Here is a 24,186-nt window from a genome sequence, read left to right as displayed (position 1 = left end):
AGGAGTTGTTACAATAGTTATTTGTTTGCAAACTGCAGATTGTCAAATACAACAAATGCTTTATTTCATCTGTTAGACGCTGGATGATGGCACAAATTGATTTATTAATACGTTCACGCTCCAAGAAAAAAATTAATCACCGCACATCCTTTACCACCCACAAATTGACAAAGCAGGCTAACACACAGGTTCTCATATAAATATTGTCTTTACTGACGTTTAGATTTAACGTCTATATTCAGAAAGGCATGGAACACTGTTTTATTCTATCGGTAGCTCACAATTATATCCTACAACAAGTCTGCATAGTTGCTTTCAACTTGGCAGCCACTAACGAACAACCTCTTGAGCGCTCGCTAAAAACTTGTACTTCTACATCCCTGCGAATGTCATGCTTAATACGTGAACTTCTGCGATCTAGGTTAACTGCATTCGCACTGCTTCTGGGAACACAGACGCGTTGAGCGCAGTAATTGCTCCTTCTCGCTAGCTCTTTGCTTCTGCTGAATTTTCCTGAGACAGCGCACAGTTGTACTCACGCGATATCTCCGGGGATTTTAAAAGGAAATCTTTGTTGCTCTCCATAATGCGACATACCGACACCATGTAACTGTTCAAGTGCATTATGCCAATCTTTAAATCACAGTGGAAATGGAAATGAGCGTTTGGCGTCATTGGCCGGGAGGCCCCTCGCGGGGCAGGTCCGGCCGCCATATCGCAGGTCTTATTACATTCGGCGCCACATTGGGCGACCTGCACGCCGGATGGGGATGAAATGATGATGAACACAACACAACACCCAGTCCCTGAGCGGAGAAAATCTCCGACCCAGCCGGGAATCGAACCCGGGCCCAGAGGACGGCAATCCGTCACGCTGACCACTCAGCTACTGGGGCGGGCTTTAAATCACAGTAAGCTGAGAGAATTCACAAAGGTGATTCTTTTTTAGTGCCAATTCTTATTTCTCTTGTTTTCCATATCTCTGGCGCCATGTTAAGTCGTAATTGAATTCAGTTCGTAATATTCACTATTACACATGGCACACGTGGGAACGAAGAATATAACGTCAAAAGCAGGAGCGAAGGATAATGGAGCTCGAAATTAGCACAGTTTGGTTATGAAACGTATTGACTGAGAATATAAAGAAGCAGATTGATGACAGACCGTTAAGAAGGTAAGATTAAAATGGGGAAAGATCTGCCAACTCATAAAACAGAATTAGGCAACGAGGACTGAATCTAAGGCAGTCATTTGCGAAAGAGTCGGCGAATGATCGAGACATTCTTTAAGTTCGTTTCAAAAATAATTCTGAACTTGAATGATTCTCTAAATGATATTTAGAGAGCTTAAATAGAATTATCAAAGATGAAAACGTGTTGAATGTTGTATGAATTAAGAAAACTATAATTAGTAATAGATAACGTAGATGTTCCTTTTCCATCATCACACATACAGTGGGCAAATGTGATGGAAAGGCACTGGATTTTATGTTAACTATGCGTCGATAATGTGGAAGGCATTTGCAACTTTCCCTCGGAATATCAAAAATAATTGGTGGCAGTAGCAACAAAACTATTCTAGAGGGTCTACAGAATCAATGAGCCTCGACACATTCCATCAGACGTTTCGAAATACATCATCCACAGAAACCTGCAACGAAAAAGTGGGTGGATAAGTGCTAGAAATATAGCCCCATCAGCCTAATATGTCACGCATCGAAGTTTCTGAAGAGAATAACACAAGTTACAAAAGAGTGGAAAGGACAACTGACTGTCTGTTAGATTCGAATATTTTGCCTCTGAGAACTGTGAAGGCACCAGACAGCTGCTATTGGTAACGGAAACAAAAAATCTGAAAAATCGAGACACCTTCATATGATTAGTCGACCTAGAAAAATGGTTCGACAACGTGAAATGGTGCAAATTATATGAAGTCAGAAAAAAATTGCGTAGAGGGCTTTTAATAAAGTGGAAAGGAAAGGAAGAAAACACTAGTTAGATGAAATAGCACGCTCATAAGACTTGTGTTAAGACGTGAGAAAATAATATCCGTGCTACTAGAGAGAGCCGTAGTAGGAAAAAATTGAAGGGGGGGAAAGAGATTGTAATACATCCAACAAATCACTGCGTAGCTTGACTGCAAATGCTGCTCTCAAATGAAGAGACTAGCATTGTAGAAAATCATGGGTGGCCCCATCAAGGTACGAAAGAGATGGAAGAATAACCCCGCATCCATCCCACCGACCACCGAAAAATAAGTAAAGATTGTTATGCCGGAACTGCTGCCATGACACACTACATACACTGAAGAAAAAAAAAAGTCGCAGCAGCAAGACCTGCTGCGACATAGACAAAAGTTGGCAGGCGTGTTTCTGCATTGCATCGCGCAAATCGCATACGATTGATGCTAGTAGCGCCACTATGATAATGGAAATCAGGTTTGCTTTAAATACAAGCTGTAACGGTTCGAGTGTTAGCTAAGTCAGAGAATGGAGGTGGTCAGTTGATATTAGTCAAGAATGCCTTTAAGGCGACAAATACACCATTATCAAAAACTCGCTGAGATTGAAAGAGCTCGTGTAATAGGCTACGAGGAATTTGATATTCCTTCTGAGATATTGCAGGAAGACTTGGCAGGAATGCAACCACCGTACGTGATGGCGGGCTGCACTGGTCATGAGAATGTACGGTCGCAAGAAGAGCTGCAGACGGACAAGAGATACTAACAAAAGGGAAGACCATCGTGTTGGGAGTTTGCTTTGGCGCATCGTACTGCATCTGCAGCAACAATTTGAGCAGCAGTTGGCACCACAGTCACACAACGAACTGTTACAAATTGATTACTCCAAGGACAGCTCCGAGACTCAGGTCATGATCCGTCATTCCGCTGTCCCAAATCCCCTGCTATCTGCGACTTTGTGGTATGCAGAGGGGGCTTGCTGGTGGGCAGAGGGTAACTCTGTCGTGTTTTCTGATGAAATTCGATTCTGCCTCGGTGCTAGTAATGGCTGATGTTGGTTAGAAGCAGGCCAGTTGAGGTCCTGCAATTAAACCTCCTGGGTGCCAGACACAATGGTTCTACACCTGGATTTCGTATGACAGCAGGAACACTTCTGTAGTCATCTCACCCACGCTCCTTGACTGCAAATTTGCACATCAGTGTGGTGATTCGACCTGTCATTTATGAACAGCATTCCAAGGGTGTTTTCCAGCAGGATAACAGTCGGCCGTTGTTGGTTGTAACCCAGCATGCTCTACAGAGTGCTGACATGCTGCCTTTGCCTGCTTCAGTCTTCAGTCGAGGACATACGGGACATCACCGGACGACAACCTGATGTACCAGAGTGTCACATTTGTAATGGTGTATCTCCCACTAACATTGACCTGTGATCTTGGAATGTTGTTCAATTAAATATTTTACCTAGAAAAATATATTCCCGAAATTTCATTTTTTTATTTTATCGCATGAGCCTTGTCCTGCAGTTCCGCAGGGTCAGCCGTCATTAATCGGATTTGCCATGTTAATGTTAAAGGGTGGCTGGATACCCTTCCTGCCGCCACCCCGTAATCCCCGGGACGTAATTAGTGTGCCCCAACTGTCTGCATGGAGTGTAAGCCATAGAACAGTGCGAATGTGTTCAGGTCTCTGCGAGCCGTGTAGCTGAGGCGGAACATGGGGACCAGCCCGGTATTCACCTAGCGGGATGTGGAAAACCGCCTAAAAACCACATCCAGGCTGGCCGGCACATCGGCCCTCGTCGTTAATCCGTCGGCCGCATTCGATCCGGGGCCGGCGCGCCTACCCGGGTACAGGAAGCAGCGCGTTAGCGCTCTCGGTTACCCTGGCGGATCATTCCCGAAATTTCATTTTTCTGCATTAATTACTTTTTGCGTCACGCTTTTTTTCTGCCAATGTATGTCAAAAAAATCTAAAGAAAATCATATAGTGAATGGACAACTGTTTGTTCTAGAATCTGTTTAATGTTAGCACAACTCGATGGTAATCGTTTCATCAATAATAAAGACAAAAATCGTTTTCAGAGAATGAGTGTATTGTTACCTTCAAGACACAGAGCATTCAAGATGCAGCTGAGCAAACTGTATATATAGATTTTCCTTCCTCATATTATACAATTCCAACGGCCGTCTCGCAGTAGCAAAACACCGGTTCCCGTCCGATCACCAAGAATAAGCGCTGACGGGCTTGGCTAGCACTTTGATGAATCATGGTCTAGGTCTGCCGAGTGCTATTGAAAAGCGAGTTGCACTCAGCCCTTGTGACGCCAATTGAGGAGCTACTTGTCTAAGAAACAGAGACACCAGTTGCGAAAACGGGAGAGCTATGTACTGACCACGTGCCCCTCCGTATCCGCATACGGTAACGCCGAAGGGCTTAGGATGACATGGTGGCCTATCGATAAGATTGGGCCTTCAGCGCCCGTTTGGACGTGTTTGTTCATATTACACAGTGACAGGATGCCTCCGCCCAACTCCCACAAAGCAGCTGTACCACCTCATGGGCATAGCCCCGCCAGACATCAGAAGAAGGACTGCCGCAGAAATCGAGAAACATAAACAGGAGACAGATCCCAGGCATCGAATGTTCGGATACAATCTTCAACCTCGCCGACTAAAATCAAGGATGAGTTTCCTACGAACAACTGAAGCAACTCTTTTATCGCCTAGAGCACGACGAGAAGAGCTGTGGTACAATGTGGACCCAGGAAGACCAGGGAATAGCCCCAGGGAAGAACCCACAGCTGGGTCCGAACTCCCATATACAACCTGGAAAGCCCTGAATAGACTACGAACAGGCGTATCAAGATGCAGAGCAAACTTGGAAAAATGGGACTACATCAGTGCAGACGAGCCCTGCGAGTGTGGAGAACAGCAAGACCCACAACACCTACTGGTCTGCAGGAAACTAAACAACCCGTGTTCGACCTATTTGAAGCAAATGACAAGGCTATTCAAGCTGCAGTGTGTTGGGCTTCACGTGGGATATGAAAATCGCTCTGTTTCGCATCCTTAGCGCTTATCATTATATGTTACATACTTTTCTATATTATTGTAGTTAATTTACCTTATAACCATGTGTTATTGCTTCTCTTGCATTGTAATATACATTTTTTTTTTTTTTTTTTTTTTTGTAAAATGGTGATGTCTTGGATACGATAAATAAATAAATAAGTAAGTTCTTGCTAATAGAGTATACAATTGTGTCGGTTCCAGTACAGATGCAACGCACACACAGCTATAAGACTCTTGAGCAAGCACGGTGGGGACCTCGAGAGGTAAAGCGGCGAGAACGCCGAGGGCCTACTGGGAATAGCAAGGGGAACGGAAGACCCCGGAGGAAGGCAGCCGTTCCGCATATTACTGGCCACATGGGGCCGGTAGAAGCGGCTGGCCCTCAGAATTCAGGCGAAGGACAAAAGAACCGGGACGCGTAACCGTGGGGTCATTCCGTTTACGCTCCATGTAACACTGACATACCATAAAGCTGACCCTCAGACAGTACACACATCACCGAGGAGATCATGTCATGGACGGTGCCCTTCAGATGTGTCAGTCAGTGTGCGGAAAGTGTCTCCTCGTTCATATTCACACATGAAAAGTCAGTTTTGTCACGTTCTCTGTCCGGTGATGAGAAATCTTTGACATAAATTAATTCCCGGATTATTTTAAGCTTCTTAAATACAGAGCCAGTTAGTACCTTAAGCGATTACATGTTCACTTTGGAGCCGGCCACGGTGGCCGAGCGGTTCTAGGCGCTTCGGTCCGGAGAACCGCGCGCCTGCTGCGGTCGCAGGTTCGAATCCTGCCTCGGGCATGGATGTGTGTGATGTCCATAGGATAGTTAGGTTTAAGTAGTTTCTACGTCTAGGGGACTGATGACCTCAGAGGTTGAGTCCCATAGTGCTTGGAGCCATTTTTTTTGTTGACTTTGGAATCAATGTATATAAATTGAGAGGCAAGGGGATAAAGAAAAGAAAAATGAGAAAAAAAAGAAAATGGGGTGATGAGAGCAGAGTGCCTTTACCAGTACTTCACTTCGTCATGGAGCTTCTTTTTAGCTTTCAGTTTCTCCAGTAATGAAGCGCTAAACTTCCCGGTGGCTGAACTGCCCCGGTGACGGTTGCATGCAAGTGTATTGTAACGACTTCAGATAAAAAAAAAGTCTAAGATGATCTGCTACCATATTTTCACTAAATGGTAAAACATCTTGATTATCAAAGTATTTTATTTACCATTAGCCACAATATCAGACATGATATTAAAAGAAATAAATCAACAACGCAGGAACAGCGGAGAACATACACAATAAAATCAATTCTCGGTGTATCGTTACCTCCTATTCCACAATACCACTAGCGCCCAACTCACGTTGTCATTTCGACACAGTATAAAAAAAATAATGTCATCAGTATGTCGAATGAAAGACAGTAAGGTTTACGACGTGAAGCATTATCATATGACAAAATGTTTATTCAAAGCTACTTGTAGTGTTTAGTTTCTAGACACATGAAAAATAATACAGCGATAAGATACTAACAAGACCGCAACTGCAACTTTCCGAAACTGCAGGAATCTGAACACAGGAAAGTGGCTGAAATCAAATAGCTCAGTATATAAATTTAAATCAAAATGCTTAAAAGCTACGGTACGAGACAAAATTTAATTTTGAAACAGATCAATATGCTTTTAAAGTGTGGAAGGGACGGAGTATCACCATGTATTACGATTACGAGGAACCACTGACATTTTTGTAGCTACATCGTGGTAACTGTCTCGCAGATGTAACGGATTTTTCTCTATTTGATGTAGCTCTAAAAAGAAAATGATACACAGTTTCAACAGCCACGTGGTCTAGAATATGCAATAATAAATACATAATTTATCACTATTAATGAAACACTGAATGGGACTCCTCTTGAAAGAGTCTTGAAGAACGTCAATTCGAATTCAGTGTGGCAAATAACTGACGCAGCGTCCCTCGACCAATAAGTTTTGCCGCAGGCGAAACTCTCGTGTTTCAAGTGACATAAGAATCTTTTCAGTAGCAACAATCCCATTTACCTACAGTCAATGATCAATTTCGGTACTGCTAACATTTGCTACAATCCCATAATTACACTACTGCCCATTAAAATTGCTACACCAAGAAGATGACGTGCAACAGTCGTGAAATTTAACCGACAGGAAGAACATGCTGTAATATGCATTCATTAAATTCTCAGAGCATTCACACAAGGTTGGCGCCGGTGGCGACACCTACAACGTGCTCAAATGAGAAAAGGTTCCAATCCATTTCTCATACACAGACAGCAGTTGACCGGCGTTGCCTGGTGAAACGCTGTTGTGATGCCTCGTGTAAGGAGGAGAAATGCGTACCATCACGTTTCCGACTTTGATAAAGGTCGGATTGTAGCCTATCGCGATAGTGGTTTATCGTATCGCGACATTGCTGCTCGCGTTGGTCGAGATTCACTGACTGTTAGCAAAATATGGAATCGGTGGGTTCAGGAGGGTAATACGGAACGCCGGGCTGGATCCAAACGGCCTCCCATCACTAGCAGTCGAGATGACAGGCATCTTATCCGCATGGCTGTAACTGATCGTGCAGCCACGTCTCGATTGCTGACTGAACCGATGGGGACGTTTGCAAGACAACAACCATCTGCACGAACAGTTCGACGACGTTCACAGCAGGATGGACTATCAGCTCGGAGACCATGGCTGCGGTTACCCTAGACGCTGCATCACAGGCAGGAGCGCCTGCAATGGTGTACTCAACGACGAACCTGGGTGCACGAATGACAAAACGTCATTTTTTCGGATGAATCCAGGTCCTGTTTACAGCATCATGATGGTCGCATCCCTGTTTGGCGACATCGCGGTGAACGCACATTGGAAGCGTGTATTCGTCATCGCCGTACTGGCGTATCACCCGGCGTGATGGTATGGGGTGCCATTGGTCACACGTCTCGGTCACCTCTTGTTCGCATTGACGGCACTTTGAACAGCGAACGTTACATTTTAGATGGGTTACGACCCGTGGCTCTACCCTTCATTCGTACCTGCGGAACCCTACATTTCAGCAGGATAATGCACGGCCGCATGTTGCAGGTCCTGTACGGGCCTCCCTGGATTCAGAAAATGCTCGACTGTTGCCCTGGCCAGCACATTCTCCAGATCTCTCAACAACTGAAAACTTCTGGTCAATGGTGGCCGAGCAACTGGCTCGTGACAATACGCCAGTCACTACTCTTGATGAACTGTGGCATCGTGTTGAAGCCGCATGGGCAGCTGTACCTGTACACGCCATCCAAGTTCTGTTTGACTCAATGCCCAGGCATATCAAGGCCGTTATTACGGCCTGAGGTGGTTGTCCTGGGTACTGATTTCTCAGAATCTATGCACCCAAATTGCGTGAAAATGTAATCACATGTCAGTTCTAGTACAATAAATTTGTCCAATGAATACCCATTTATCATCCTCATTTCTTCTTGGTGTAGCATCTTTAATGGCCAGTAGTGTAGTAAAAGTTGTTGTACATGCTAATGGTGGGCGCAAGAACACTTAACTACAGCAGCCTATGTAATACATACGTTGGAGCGAAAACTTCTGTGACGAAGTATTACTCTAGTCGCCATCGTCTTCAAAACCGAGGCCGCTAGCATTCGTGTGCGGTGGCGATTGGCTCGATGGTAACCGGTGAGAATCCTGGTGGTTTTTGAAATTTTCGCCATAGCTGTCTGGAAAGCAAGGGAACTAGAAGTACTTATCATCAAACTGACTTTTTGCCATTGTCAAGGATAAATTCTGTGTCTCTCTGCAGTGTCTTATGAAGCGATGGCACGTGCTGTTGTTGGTGGTGGTACGGCGATCAAATTACCTTAAACTACCATCGATTTTGGAAAATAATTCTAAAAATTTGAATACGGTTTGTGTTAAATAGTAAGACCTGCGATTAGAAACAATTTTTAAACAACCAGATGCCTGTCTGCGCGGCGTCTTTTACGTCATTTGCTATCAGTAACTCGCGTTGTTTTCTTTTCTGTGTTCAATAGTCCTCACTGTTGTAAGCACATGTTTATTTTGATGAATTATTGCACTGCTCAATGAAATTATGTTTTGAAATTGCTACAGTAGCATTCTGAGGATGGCGTTCTGACAGAGCAGCAGTAACAAGTAAACATACGTCAAGTGACAAACTCGAATCAACCAGAAAAGTTTTTGAGATGTGGGAAACTACCCTGTTGATAGGATGGTGGAAGACCTTGGCTGGACATTTGATGACATTTAGAGGTCGCTGTCTATTTCGATAGTACTTGCCACCAAAACCTGATAGATATGGAATAAAGTTCTGTGCAATTTGTGACAGTATAAGAAGATACTGCAAGAAATGGAATTGATTTTATGGAAGGAAGAAGAAACCAGAGCCGTGTGAAAATGCTGGGAAATCCCTGTTGATTGAACTTGAAGTCATGACGTTGTACCATCTGAAACTAGAACCTGTGATAATTTTTTTTACGTCTCTCCTGTTTATCTCACTGTGTGTGTCAAAAGATTTACGCTAGTCGGTACTATCGGGAAAAAGAAGGTGGACTGTCTGCCGATTTTATTACAACTACAGGATGTGACGTACATTCAACATTACTTTGGTTTCAAGGGCTACTAATGGTAGCCTCTTATGTTTCTAAGAAGAATAGAGTTGTTATTGTCTTTAGGTCTGTTCATGGCCTATCAGCGTTATCACCATCACAAGTAAAGAATACTGAAGTTGTCATGACATTCGCACAATGCCACGAAATGTGGCGTTAACACGATGGACCATGGGACGCGATGGTGCAGTTCGAGAAGAAAAGCAAGGCGCTGGCCGTTGGTGGTTTCTTCAACAAGATCGATGTAAATGTAATAAATGCATATATTATTTGCATGATGCTGGCTGCCAATAAAAAATTTCGTCTTCAATTTGGGAAAGCAACTAGTGGTGGTAAAGAAGTCGATGTACTCACTAGCAGCACCGGATCCAGGAAGGGCAACAAAATCTCCAGCTAATAAAAGCAGAGAAAGCGCATATTGTGTGGATAAGAGAGATAGAAAAAGTCAGATTACGTGTTATAAGTGCACAAAGCCTAGATGCTCGAAACATTTTGCTGATGTTTATGTGCCCTGCGCAAACGTTCACTAAGAATTGTATTAGAAAAAGATTTGGTGTAGAATGAGAATAAACCATATATCCTTCAAAAGCCACCAGTAAACGAAAAAAAATGTCTTTTTTAAATGCAAACTTTAAATAAATAAAATTATTTTAAAGTATTTATTTTTTGGAGGAGGTTCACGTTATCACTAATGAAAATAGTGTCAATTTACGTCAGTTCAAACAACAGGGGCCTGAGACGCTCGGCTGTTGGGTAACGTTCTGTAGATTTCCTGATAAGCAGAGGGTTAAGCTTAGCGGCCTACTTGGTGCTATTTCAGAGCAGGCTATGTGCCATAGACATGTTTCAGCCTTCATTCTCTCATCATCATTCGACATAAACATGACGATAGGCAATACAAACATCAATTATAGTCATCTACTATCGACAAACACACTTAACCCTTTCACTACCAGTTATTAGTCTAGAGTGAGCTATATTAATTTATTGTTATTTTAATTAATCTTTAGTCAGAAGTAACAATGTGAAAAATATTTCCCATCGTTTCGTTATCAGCCGTGGGGAGTTGTGAGCCATACAGGTTTGTTCATAAACACGTCTCGTCAACGTAAAGAAAACTGGAAGTTCTAATACTGAATTAGCCAGCCGTATATTCTTCTCCAGTGTAATTGAAAATTAAATAACGGAAAATAGTCAAACACCACATAGCGGTACAAAGGTGTAAAAGCTCGAATAAAATATTATGCGAGTACGAGTATAGAAGCCATGACCTCACGATAAAATTTTGTACGCTGCAGCATAGAGGATGGCCATCGAAGTGAAACATTGGACAAAGTCATCAAAATATTTCAGGTAAGATCCTCGTAATGTATCTAGTCGCAATATCTCTGGAAAACGCTTTGCCCAGCCGTACTATACTGTGGGATGCTGCTCAAATTCTGAAATACTGGTATCACTCTTCCTGAGTACAGCGTAAAGATGTACCTTCAATGCGCAGGCATGTAGCCAACGACTGTGGTAATTCGTAACTGGTGGAACCCTTCTATAATGTATCTCTGCACGTCGCCAGTTACTAATATTCCATTCATGATAAATGATTTGAAAGTCATCTTGAATAATAGACGCTCGACTACTCTTGTAAATCATTCACTTAACGACCGGTTTCGTAGCCTAGAAACTACATTATCAGTTTGGGTACGAAGGTCACTCCAAAAGAAATGCACACTATTTTTGTAAAAATACAGTTTTCATTCTGCATGTGCGGAAGTTTTACAGTGTGTAGATACATCCTTCCGCTTGTTTTCAAACTCAGTTCAACCTGTTCCCGTGTGTGGCGCCGTCACAGCGGGTCTTCAAGATGGCTGCTACACTTGACAGTCGTCATAAGCAACGTGCTGTCATAGAATTCCTGTGCTGTGAAAACGAGTCAGTGGGAAACATCCACAAGAGGTTGAAAAAGGTGTATGGAGATGCTGCTGTCGATCTCAGTACAGTTAGTCGGTGGGCAAGCAGGTTACGTGATGAAAGCGGACACGATAATATTGAGGATTGTCCTCGCAGCGGCAGGCGTCGTACTGCACGCACTCCAGACAATGTGCAGAGAGTTAACGAATTGGTGACTGCTGACAGACACATCACAGTGAACGAATTGTCACGTACGTTGGGATAGGGGAAGGAAGTGTTTGCAGAATACTAAAAGTGTTGGCGTTAAAAAAGTTTTGTGCCAGGTGGTTTCACAGGATGTTGACAGTGGCTCACAAAGAAACAAGACAAACGGTATGGAGCGAACTTTTCGAACAGCACGAGAATGGTGGAGATGAATTTCTTGGAAGAACTGTGACAGGTGATGAAACATTGCTCCATAATTTTTCACCGGAGACGAAGAGGCAATCAATGCAGTGGTATCACGCAAATTCACCCAAGGAAAAAAAATTCAAAACCACACCTTCTGCTGGAGAAGTTATGGCTACGGTGTTTTTCGATTCCGAAGGACTCTTGCTTGTGGACATCATGCCAAGTGGAACCTCCATAAATTATGTGACGACACTGAAGAAACTTCAAGCCCGACTGAGTCGGGTTCGACCACATCGGCAAAAGCAGGATGTTTTGCAATTGCACGACAATGCACGGCCACATGTCAGTCAAAAAACCATGGAAGCGATCACAAAACTCGGATGGACAGCACTGAAACATCCGCCTTCCATTCCTGACCTTGGCTCCATGGGACTATCATCTCTTTGGGAAACTAAGCGACTCTCTTCGTGGGACAAGGTTTGAAGATGATGACTCCTTTGTGCACGCTCCCAAACAATGGCTCCAACAGGTTGGTCCAGAATTTTACCGTGCGGGTATACAGGCGCTGATTCCAAGATGGCGTAAGGCAGTTGAGAGGGATGGAAATTATGTGGAGAAGTGAAAATATTGTTCCTAAAGGAAAATCTACACACTGTAAGACTTCCAAACATGTAGAATAAAAGATGGATTTAAAAAAAAGAATAGTGTGCATTTCTTTTGGAGTGACCCTCGTATGTTAAATTGGAAGAGGGTTCGCCATAATTGTGGTCGAATTATAGCTACAATCAATATTGAGAAACAGAGAAAATTACTTATATAGTGAATCATGACGTTGCAGTTGTAACATGAACGGGATCGAACATTCCTCGTCTACCAATAAATGACGAAATTTGCGGCTCGTCGCTAAATATTTCTTAAAAAGTAAGTATAAGAAGCATCAAGAAATATCTTCTCTACATAATGCGATAAAAGACCTATAACGAGCTACGAGACCCTGTCAAAAATTAAAAACACCTACCATGAATCCAAACCGATGGAAAAAGCCAGATAACCATTAGATAAAGGGGCACAAACCATTCAGAGGGCCTAACAATTAATGAACACATAGGAAATATCAACTAGAACCCACTTACTAATAAAAATCGTATAAAGATTATAACCGATGGGGAAGTTTGTGTAAAACGACATATCATAAATACAGCAGACTGCAATAAACGGAGAAGCAGTCGGGAAAGTTGCCAGCTGTGATATGAGCGATAAGCCGGTCGGTGGTGGAAACGCGGTCCACGCATGCACAGTTGGGCAGCATGACCTGTAGAAGTGAGTGACGTGGTCATATTCGTAGGCAAGAAATGTTAACATCCTGCCCGAATAACATAACAGAACAATTACACGTGACAAAGAAACGTTAACAGAAAATGTTTCATTTGTCATATGCAGGGTCGCTGCTAGGTCTTTTGTCGCCTTCACCGAAAATTATAAAGTGGTGACCCCTCTTTTTACTAATATCGGTCTTCCTGATTCCTCCTCCCCCTTGCCCCACCCCTCTAACAACAACAACAACATCCAAAGACACAACAATGCAGATCTCCTGTTATACTTTTAATCATTAAACTTAGCCCTTATTGTCTGGGGACAATCATCAATTTTCACGCTTTGTCCTCAATTTCTTATTCTATGTTCTCAATTCTTAAAATTTCCGAAGATGATTGAAATATGATGAACGTGCTGAACATTTTAAACTAGAACTCAACTGAATATACCAAAGCATCCAACTTTGGCATCAGTTACTTTTTTTTGCCTGCAAGGGAATAGAGACAAAAAAGGTGTGGGACTATTTTATGGTATGAATGAAGTTTTGCTTGAATTTTGAAGTTATAGTATACTGATGGGAGACATTTTGAAGCATCAGACTAGGTCATCTGTATAATCGTAGCGTTATGTTGTTTCTGTCCTAACTGAAATATTTTTAGAATGAGGAACGTAACTTATCTTTTTCAGCATACACTTTCTTGCGATTAAAAAAATAAGTTATGCCTTGTTTGCATTTTCTATTGAAAATTCTATAACTTTTATTGGCCATAGCGGTCCAAGCGATTGGCTTCAGATCATTCGCCCGAGAGGCATCCAGGTTCCAGTCCCGGAGAGGGATGGATTTTGTGGTTGTCTAAAGGCAGCAGCTCCTCCCGTTGTTTGCGTTTCGTACTCAGTAGCGGCTGCTTTAGTTGTGAGGTAGATAGAGGCAATGTGTTTACTTTCGTCAAAGTAGGTAAAGACTTACTAAGTAACTGTTCCGAATGCTTTTGAAAACAATTCAGTGTTTTAATTTTTTCAGTTTTCCATTTTTTCTCCCTATTTGGTCAATTTTTTCGTTGTTTGATTTGAAACTATTTTTTTAAGGCCTTTGCAATCTCTAAAATTTTTCCGCCCCAGGCAAAATGACAAACGGCTCCGGTCACGTGTCAATTAAGCACCTACTGAGAATAATACTTGCTAAAATCATTATCAGAATATAAACATATAAATTACTTTTCGCGGTGTGTTTACTACAGAAAATTGCAAGAAATAAGTGGTAAGTGAATTGTTGTGTTGGTTGCTGTAGCAGTGAGCACCAACACAAACAAGGAGGAGAGAAGTTATTATGGCCGGTAGGAGGGATTCAAAATAGTCTGTTCATATCACATGCTGATTAACACAACCCATTGTTTCTAAATAAAAAACCATCTTATCTTTTGGGCTTACTGTGCCTCCTACATGCAATTTCATTTAGCCACGATTACTGCTCGCGGAACGCAGGCTAGGTGTCGTCTAGATATTAGTCAGTAGCGATGCTCTGGAAGTCTACTACCGAACTGGGTCCAACCAGCGATGGTCGGCTGGTTAAATCCGCGCTGACAGTGGGCGCTGAACTCTGTCTTCCTGAAGGTGTGGCGCTGCCCGCCCTTTCCATTGGCGCGTGTGGGTCAGCGCCGTTTTGATGCTATTTTGCGGCACTTCACCAGTCGGCGTGCGTTCGGTGCTTTAGGAATGCACGTAAAAAAAGCAAGTTGCTGAAGATAGTAGTGAACAACGGTAACATATTGCCTAAATAGTACAGCCCTGGCTAAATATCCTTAATGTAATAAAATATATGTATATCGAAATCCAAACCATAACTCATAAAGTAAGGTATACTGAAACAGTAAAAAAAACCGAGCTATTGATACTAAAGAAACCATCCAGTAGAAGTGAGACAATATTAACTGACATTTTTATTTACAAAATGAAAGTTGTCCACGGTGATACGACAACGTAGTTCTAGTTCCCGTTTAGCAGCTTCTCGGGAAACTGCTTAATTGATCGGAAAGTCTCCACTTCCTCAAGTATGCTAAGATAGTATCTTCAGTTTGCCCATGAAAAGTGGACAAGTTTGAGTTCGGATCAATAGCGGTACGACCTTGTTTCCGAAACTGGGGCCGGCTGGGGTGGCTGCGCTGTTCTAGGCGCTACAGTCTGGAACCGCGCGACCGCTACGGTAGCAGGTTCGAATCCTGCCTCGGGCATGGAAGTGTGTGATGTCCTTAGGTTAGTTAGGTTTAAGTAGCTCTAAGCTCTAATGGACTGATGACCTCAGAAGTTAAGTCCCATAGTGCTGAGAGCCATTTGAACCGAAACTGGGCATTTAATGCTGACCTAGAATCACAATTGCTAAGATGTTCTTTAAAACTAATTTTAAAACCCTTAACGGTTTGCCTGTAACGTATTGAACAGTCGTTATGCGCAATTATACACACGCATGTTGCATTGAATTTAGAGCTTGTAGACTCTTCTTCATGCTTTTACCTTTCACCTCCATTATTAGAGGAAAAAAAAGATAGGTTCGATATTTCTCTCCGCTACTGTCAACCACTTCTTTCCGTCACACTACCAAAATTAGGGATATTCTAATATGTATTTATGTTGTAACGCTAAAGATACAGCAATAAGGAATAGCGCAGTAGGCAGTACAGTTGAAGAGGAATGGACATCTCTAAAAAGGGCCATCACAGAAGTTGGGAAGGAAAACATAGGTACAAGGAAGGTAGCTGCGAAGAAACCGTGGGTAACAGAAGATATACTTCAGCTGATTGATGAATGGAGGAAGTACAAACATGTTCCGGGAATATCAGGAATACAGAAATACAGGTCGCTAAGGAATGAAATAAATAGGAAGTGCAGGGAAGCTAAGACGAAATGGCTGCAGGAAAAATGTGAAGACATCGAAAAAGATATGATTGTCGGAAGGACAGACTCAGCTTACAGGAAAGTCAAAATAACCTTTGGTGGCCTTAAAAGCAACGGTGGTAACATTAAGAGTGCAACGGGAATTCCACTGTTAAATGCAGAGGAGAGAGCAGATAGGTGGAAAGAATACATTGAAAGCCTCTATGAGGGTGAAGATTTGTCTGATGTGATAGAAGAAGAAACAGGAGTCGATTTAGAAGAGATAGGGGATCCGGTATTAGAATCGGAATTTAAAAGAGCTTTGGAGGATTCACGGTCAAATAAGGCAGAAGGGATAGATAACATTCCACCACAATTTCTAAAATAATTGGGGGAAGTGGCAGCAAAACGACTAGTCAAGTTTGTGTGTAGAATACAGGGTTAGGGTTATTACAAATGATTGAAGCGATTTCACAGCTCTACAATAACTTTATTATTTGAGATATTTTCACAATGCTTTGCACACACATACAAAAACTCAAAAAGTTTTTTTTAGACATTCACAAATGTTCGATATGTGCCCCTTTAGTGATTCGGCAGACATCAAGCCGATAATCAAGTTCCTCCCACACTTGGTACAGCATGTCCCCATCAATGAGTTCGAAAGCATCGTTGATGCGAGCTCGCAGTTCTGGCACGTTTCTTGGTAGAGGAGGTTTAAACACTGAATCTTTCACATAACCCCACAGAAAGAAATCACATGGGGTTAAGTAGTGAGAGCGTGGAGGCCATGACATGAACTGCTGACCATGATCTCCACCACGACCGATCCATCGGTTTTCCAATCTCCTGTTTAAGAAAACAGGATGGAAGTGCGGTGGAGCACCGTCCTGTTGAAAGATTAAGTCAGCGCTGTCGGTCTCCAGTTGTGGCATGAGCCAATTTTCCAGCATGTCCAGATACACGTGTCCTGTAACGTTTTTTTCACAGAAGAAAAAGGGGCTGTAAACTTCAAACTGTGAAATTGCACAAAACACGTTAACTTTAGGTGAATTGCGAATTTGCTGCATGAATGCGTGAAGATTCTCTACCGCCCAGATTCGCACATTGTGTCTGTTCACTTCACCATTATGAAAGAATGTTGCTTCATCACTGAAAACAAGTTTCGCACTGAACGCATCCTCTTCCATGACCTGTTGCAACCGCGCCGAAAATTCAAAGCGTTTGACTTTCTCATCGGGTGTCATGGCTTGTAGCAATTGTAAACGGTAAGGCTTCTGCTTTATCCTTTTCCGCAAGATTTTGCAAACCGTCGGCTGTGGTACGTTTAGCTCCCTGCTTGCTTTATTCGTCGACTTCCGCGGGCTACGCGTGAAACTTGCCCGCACGCGTTCAACCGTTTCTTCGCTCACTGCAGGCTGACCCGTTGATTTCCCCTTACAGAGGCATCCAGAAGCTTGAAACTGCGCATACCATCGCCGAATGGAGTTAGCAGTTGGTGGATCTTTGTTGGACTTCGTCCTGAAGTATCGTTGCACTGTTATGGCTGACTGATGTGGGTGCATTTCAAGCACAACATACGCTTTTTCGGCTCCTGTCGCCATTTTGTCTCACTGCGCTCTCGAGCGCTCTAGCGGCAGAAACCTGAAGTGCGGCTTCAGCCAAACAAAACTTTATGAGTTTTACTTCGTATCTGTAGTGTGTCGTGACCATATGTCAATGAATGGAGCTACAGTGAATTTATGAAATCGCTTCAGACATTTGTAATAGCCCTGTATATGAGTCTGGCGACATACCATCTGACTTTCGGAAAAGCATCATCCACACAATTCCGAAGACGGCAAGAGCTGACAAGTGCGAGAATTATCGCACAATCAGCTTAACAGCTCATGCATCGAAGCTGATTACAAGAATAATACACAGAAGAATGGAAAAGAAAATTGAGAATGCACTAGGTGACGATCAGTTTGGCTTTAGGAAAAGTAAAGGGACGAGAGAGGCAATCCTGACGTTACGGCTAATAATGGAAGCAAGGCTAAAGAAAAATCAAGACACTTTCATAGGATTTGTCGACCTGGTAAAAGCGTTCGACAATATATAATGGTGCAAGTTGTTCGAGATTCTGAAAAAAGTAGGGGTAAGCTATAGGGAGAGACGGGTCATATACAATATGTACAACAACCAAGAGGGAATAATAAGGGTGGACGATCAAGAACGAGGTGCTCGTATTAAGAAGGGTGTAAGACAAGGCTGTAGCCTTTCGCCCCTACTCTTCAATCTGTACATCGAAGAAGCAAAGATGGAAATAAAAGAAAGGTTCAGGAGTGTAATTAAAATACAAGGTGAAAGGATATCAATGATACGATTCGCTGATGACATTTCTGAGTGAAAGTGAAGGAGAATTAAATGATCTGCTGAACGGAGTGAACAGTCTAATGAGTACACAGTATGGTTTGAGAGTAAATCGGAGAAAGACGAAGGTAATGAGAAGTAGTAGAAATGAGAACAGCGAGAAACTTAACATCAGGATTGATGGTCATGAAGTCAATGAAGTTAAGGAATTCTGCTACCTAGGCAGTAAAATAACCAATGACGGACAGAGCAAGGAGGACATCAAAAGCAGACTCGCTATGGCAAAAAAGGCATTTCTGGCCAAGAGCAGTCTACTAATATCAAATACCGGCCTTAATTTGAGGAAGAAATTTCTGAGGATGTACGTCTGGAGTACAGCATTGTATGGTGGTGAAACATGGACTGTGGGAAAACTGGAACAGAAGAGAATCGAGGCATTTGAGATGTGGTGCTATAGACGAATGTTGAAAATTAGGTGGACTGATAAGGTAAGGAATGAGGAGGTTCTACGCAGAATCGGAGAGGAAAGGAAAATGTGGAAAACACTGATAAGGAGATGGTACAGGGTGATAGGACATCTGCTAAGACATGAGGGAATGACTTCCATGGTACTAGAGGGAGCTGTAGAGGGCAAAAACTGCAGAGGAAGACAGAGATTGGAATACGTCAAGCAAATAATTGAGGACGTAGGTTGCAAGTGCTACTCTGAGATGAAGAGGGTAGCACAGGAAAGGAATTCGTGGCGGGCCGTATCAAAAAAAAAAAGTACATACTCGTAAGAGTGGTAGATGGAAAAAATGGCTTTCTTCTTTTTTACACTCTCAGCTGTGTTAAGGCAAATGCATTCTACGAGCTTCAAATCACAGCCATTTTAAATATCAATTGAAAGAATAATCCTTTAGAAGGCTTCCACAGACGTGGGTGCAAGAAGGAGTCTACACTGATCAGCCAAAATATTATGATAATGCCCATTTGACATCGTTTCGCACAGCCTGTGAACGAGTATCTCGGAAACGGAGAAGCTGGTCGAACGTTCACGTCCTACTGTAGTGAGCATCTGCGGAAGGAGGCAGAAGGACAGTGAGACTACCGCTTGGTGTTAAACTGTTGGACATCAGCGACTCTTCACAGAATGTCGGGTTCGGCGGCTTGTTTCCTCCGTAAAGTAGGGTAGATGGTGACCTGTGGCATCTCTGCCGCAAGAGCACAGTGCTGGTCCACCCACAAGTGTTTCGGGTTGCTCCGTTCATCGTAAACTGTTACACTGTTGAACATGGAGCTCTGCAGCAGAACACCCGTACGTGTTAACGCGTTGTTCCGACGACATCTTCAGTTACGACTGTAGAGGGCACGGGACCGTCGGGACTCGACCGTTAATCTTTGGAAACGTGTCGGCTCTTCGGCTGAATCACATTTTTGCTACGTCGTGGTCGTCTCCACAAACGTCAGCAGGAAACATTCGGGTCGGAGCGTGCAGCACGCCATGGAGGCAGACTTGCATGTGCGGTATTATGCTATGAGAGACACGCTCCTGCCCTTGGATGGGACTTGTGGTAGTAATCGAAGAGAGGCTGGTACCTGCGAACAACCTGCATCCCTTCATGCTTGGTGTCTTCCCCGGCGGCGACGTCACCTTTGAGCACTATAATCATCCGTGTCTCGGAGTCGGAGCCGTGCTACAGTGGTTTGAGGAGCTTAATGGTGAACTCCCGCTGGTTTCTCAGCGACCAAATTCTCCTGATGTAAATCCTATGAAACCCATCTGGGTTGCTATTGGGAAACATGATCGTGTACTATCAGCGGCGTGTTATTTGGACCAATTACATGATCTACGCTTGGACATCTAACGTGACATATCTCCAGAAACCTACCAACAAATTGTCATATCCCTGTTACGCAGAATTAGTGAAAGACTTCGTTCCAAAGGCGGAAAAACAATCTATTAAGCAGGTGGTTGAGATGTTTTGGCTCATTGGTTTACCTCAGCTGTGCATGGAAAGACTGTACCATTCGTACAGGGCCACTCTCTTCCGTTGTTTAATTTTGCACCTCGCCAATGAGTAATATCTCATGTTAAGATAAATGATTTGACAGACGACTTTCGGCCGGCCGAAGTGGCCGAGCGGTTCTATGCGCTATAGTCTGGAACCGCGCGACCGCAACGGTTGCAGGTTCGAATCTTGCCTCGGGCATGGATGTGTGTGATGTCCTTAGGTTAGTTAGGTTTAAGTAGTTCTAAGGCTAGGGGACTGATGACCTCAGAAGTTAAGTCGCATAGTGCTCAGAGCCATTTGAACCATTTGAACAGACGACTTTCAAAGGTGGATGTCCCTTTTATGCTCTGCCCTCGCATGTTATTCAGTCATGATGCCCGCTCTGCAGGAAGTATCAGTCTCCCGAAATGTCGCGAGACAACTCGGGCGGTGTTGGGGTCAGCACAGCGCCGTGCGTGCGCCCGATGTCGCGTGCCTTGGCGTGCCGCCCGCTCCGCCTTGATTAATACGCGCGGCCGGAAGGTGTGCCGCGCGCTGCGTGCCGCGCCGGACCGAGACGGAACGGAACGGAACGCAATAAGACTGTTAGCTGCGCCCACTCGCCACTAATTATTGCGCTGGTAAATATTTATGCTCCGCCGCAGCCGGCGGCCGGCCGCTCGATACGTGCCGGGCTCAGGGGGCGTCTGGAGACTGCCGAGGCGGCCCGCCGGAATTTCTCGTTTCGCCTGCCGGCCTGCGGTCGCCGCAGCGACGTGTCTCGCCTTCCGCTCTGTTTTCTTTGCAGTGGCGCAGCGAAGGGGCGAAGTGTTTACTGCCGTGGTGGTTGCTCAGGAATTTCTCCACTACATCCGACTTTTTTTTATTCATTTCTTATCGAACCTGTCCTGTCGTAGGTTTATAATTTAAACTGGAGCGGAAACGAGACCTAAAGAAATCGTTTAAAGGGGACGTTCATTAAACCGAAAATCTCCGATCGAAACTCCTATCAACCGTCTAAATTTTCAGTGGTTAATTCATTAAAGAAACGGTTTCGGCTATATACACACATAAAAAAAGTTTTTCAGTACTTCGGCTCCGAGAGTCCCGGAAGCTGCACAAAAAATTGGAATAGATATCAACATAAACATCATTTCCGCCCTTTTCATTGCTCACGAAAACCAGACATCGTATGTTATAACATCATACCGCGACACCTTCAGAAGTGGTGGTCCAGTAGCAAGTCCTCTTGCGCTGATGCATGCCCGTATTCGTCGTGGCATACTATCCACAAGTTCATCAAGGCACTGTCGGCCCAGATTGTCCCATTCCTCAACGGTGATTCGGCGAAGATCCCTCAGAGTGGTTGGTGGGTCACGTCGTCCACAAACAGCCCTTTTCAGTCTATCTCAGTCATGTTCAATAGGATTCATCTCTGAGGAACATGCTGTCCCTTCTAGTCGAGCCATGTTGTTATCCTGGACGCAGTCATTAACAAGATGCGCACGATGGGGGCGAGAATTGTCGCCGGCCGGAGTGGCCGAGCGGTTCAAGGCGCTACAGTCTGGAACGGCGCGCCTCCTAAGTTCGCAGGTTCGAATCCTGCCTCGGCCATGGATGTGTGTGATGTCCTTCGGTTAGTTAGGTTTAAGTACTAACTTCTAGGGGACTGATGACTTCAGATGTTAAGTCCCATGGTGCTCATAGTCATTTGAACCATTTTTGAATTTTCGTCATAACGGCGAATGCCTCATCTATATTGTTGCACTATCGGTCTTAGGATGGCCGTTACGGAGCCTTCAATGACCACCAGTGGCGTACGTCAGCCCCACATAATGCCACCCCAAAACATTAGGGAACCTCCACCTTGCTGCCCTCGGTGGACAGTGTGCCTAAGGTGTTCAGCCTAACCGGATTGCCTCCAAACACGTCTCTGACGATTGTCTGGTTGAAGGCATATGCAGCACTCATCGGTGAAGAGAACGTGACGCCAATACTGAGCGGTCCATTCGGCATGTTGTTGGGCCCATCTGTACCGCACTGCTTGGTGACGTGGTTTCATATATGGACCGTGCCATTGACGTCGGGAGTGAAGTTGCGCATCATGCAGTCTATTGCGCACAGTTTGAGTCGTAACACGACGTCCTATAGCTGTACGAGAAGCATTATTCAACATGGTGGCGTTGCTGTCAGGGTTCCTCCGAGCCATAATCCATAGGTAGTAGCCCTTGGGCGGCCTGAGCGAAGCTTGTCATCGTCTGTTCCTGTCTCTCTATATCTCCTCCATGTCCGAACAACATCACTTTTGTTCACTCCGAGACGCCTGGAAACTCTCTTCTTAAGAGCCCTTCCTGGCACAAAGTAACAATGCGGACGCGATCGAACTGCGGTATTGACCGTCTAAGCATGGCTGAGCTAAAGACAACACGAGCCGTGTACCTCCTTCCTGGTGGAATGAATGGTACTGATCCCCTGTCGTACCGCCTCCGTCTAATAGGCGCGTCTCATGCATGGTTGTTTACATCTATGGGCGGGTTTAGTGGAATCTCTGAACAGTCAAAGGGACTGCGTCTTTGATACAATATCCACAGTCAACGTCTATCTTCAGCGGTCCTGGGAACCGGGGTGATGCAAAACTTTTTTGGTGTGCGTATTATTCCATCTCCAAACTCTCTGACCATGGTGCAGGAAGATTCTCAGCTCTGGTCCAGTCAAAATAGGAACCAGCACTCAGTGACTAGTATCCGTAGATTTCGTCGACAAGTGGTGATTCAAGAGACTGGGTTATATACAAATTTACGAATAAAAGTCATTGAATTCTGGCCCCTATTTTGACTGAACCAGAGGTGGGAATACTCCTACACGTCGGTCTGAGGCCTGAAGATGGCGTAATGCATAGCCGAAACTGCCTGCTTAATAGTTTAACAGTTTGAAATTTAGACGTGTGAAAGACGTTTTCATTTCACATTATGTACTGAACAGCCCAGGTCTTACAACCTTCTGTATAAAAATGAATATATAGAGACTTCATGGAAAATCAGTTTCGAAAGTAATGAACAATGAGGTCACATTCGAAGCGCCTGGAAAATAATTACTCGTGTGATGCAACCGTCCTGCCACGCCCACTTCTTGAAGCAACACTCGAATACTGGCTTGGTGATCAGTGATTCCGTGGATTACTTTCAAGAAAACTAGCGCGGGATATATCTAGGAAGCTGTGATATATACCCTTAGGTTTTATACATCATCTGTGACTCTGTTCCGTATCTCAGAAACAATAACAAACCAAAAGTAAGGAGGATGAAGGTATTAGAGAGACTAGGCTTTAATATAGGAATATTCACTGTATACTTCTTGAAAAAAGGTACAAGGAAAAATGGCAAGTTGGACTTCAAATTTCCTTTCTCGAAAATTAAAGTGATGCACCTTCTCCCCAGAATCTAAGAAGGCTAGAACTGTGAATTTTCGTAAACCTATTTCTATAAACCCAATAAATAATGTCACAAGAGCAGATTTTGAAACACCGTGTGTAAGGGAGATATGGGGCAGACTGTTTGGAATTTTGCATGTATACACCATACTTAAAAATTATTAAAATTCTCCTATTCTATATGTTCAATAAAACTGTTGAGAGAAGCTTCCTGTATGGAGAGATTAAACAGAGCAAATTTTGTACAAATCTTTCGGATAGTTTCTGAGAATAAGATTTCATCTAAA

General features: G+C 43.8%; 1 protein-coding gene across 1 annotated transcript in view; it reads left to right on the top strand.

The window, feature by feature from the left end:
- Positions 1–24,186, top strand: part of LOC124613330 (hemicentin-2-like) — a 793,017-nt gene that overhangs the window by 93,024 nt on the left and 675,807 nt on the right. The gene's annotated exons all lie outside the window — the stretch shown is intronic.

Source organism: Schistocerca americana, chromosome 4, assembly GCF_021461395.2.
Source record: "Schistocerca americana isolate TAMUIC-IGC-003095 chromosome 4, iqSchAmer2.1, whole genome shotgun sequence".
In the NCBI taxonomy this organism is placed as follows: Eukaryota; Metazoa; Arthropoda; class Insecta; order Orthoptera; family Acrididae; genus Schistocerca; species Schistocerca americana.
The sequence above is the reverse complement of the archived record's forward strand: the minus strand, read 5'-3'. Positions and strand labels throughout refer to the sequence as shown.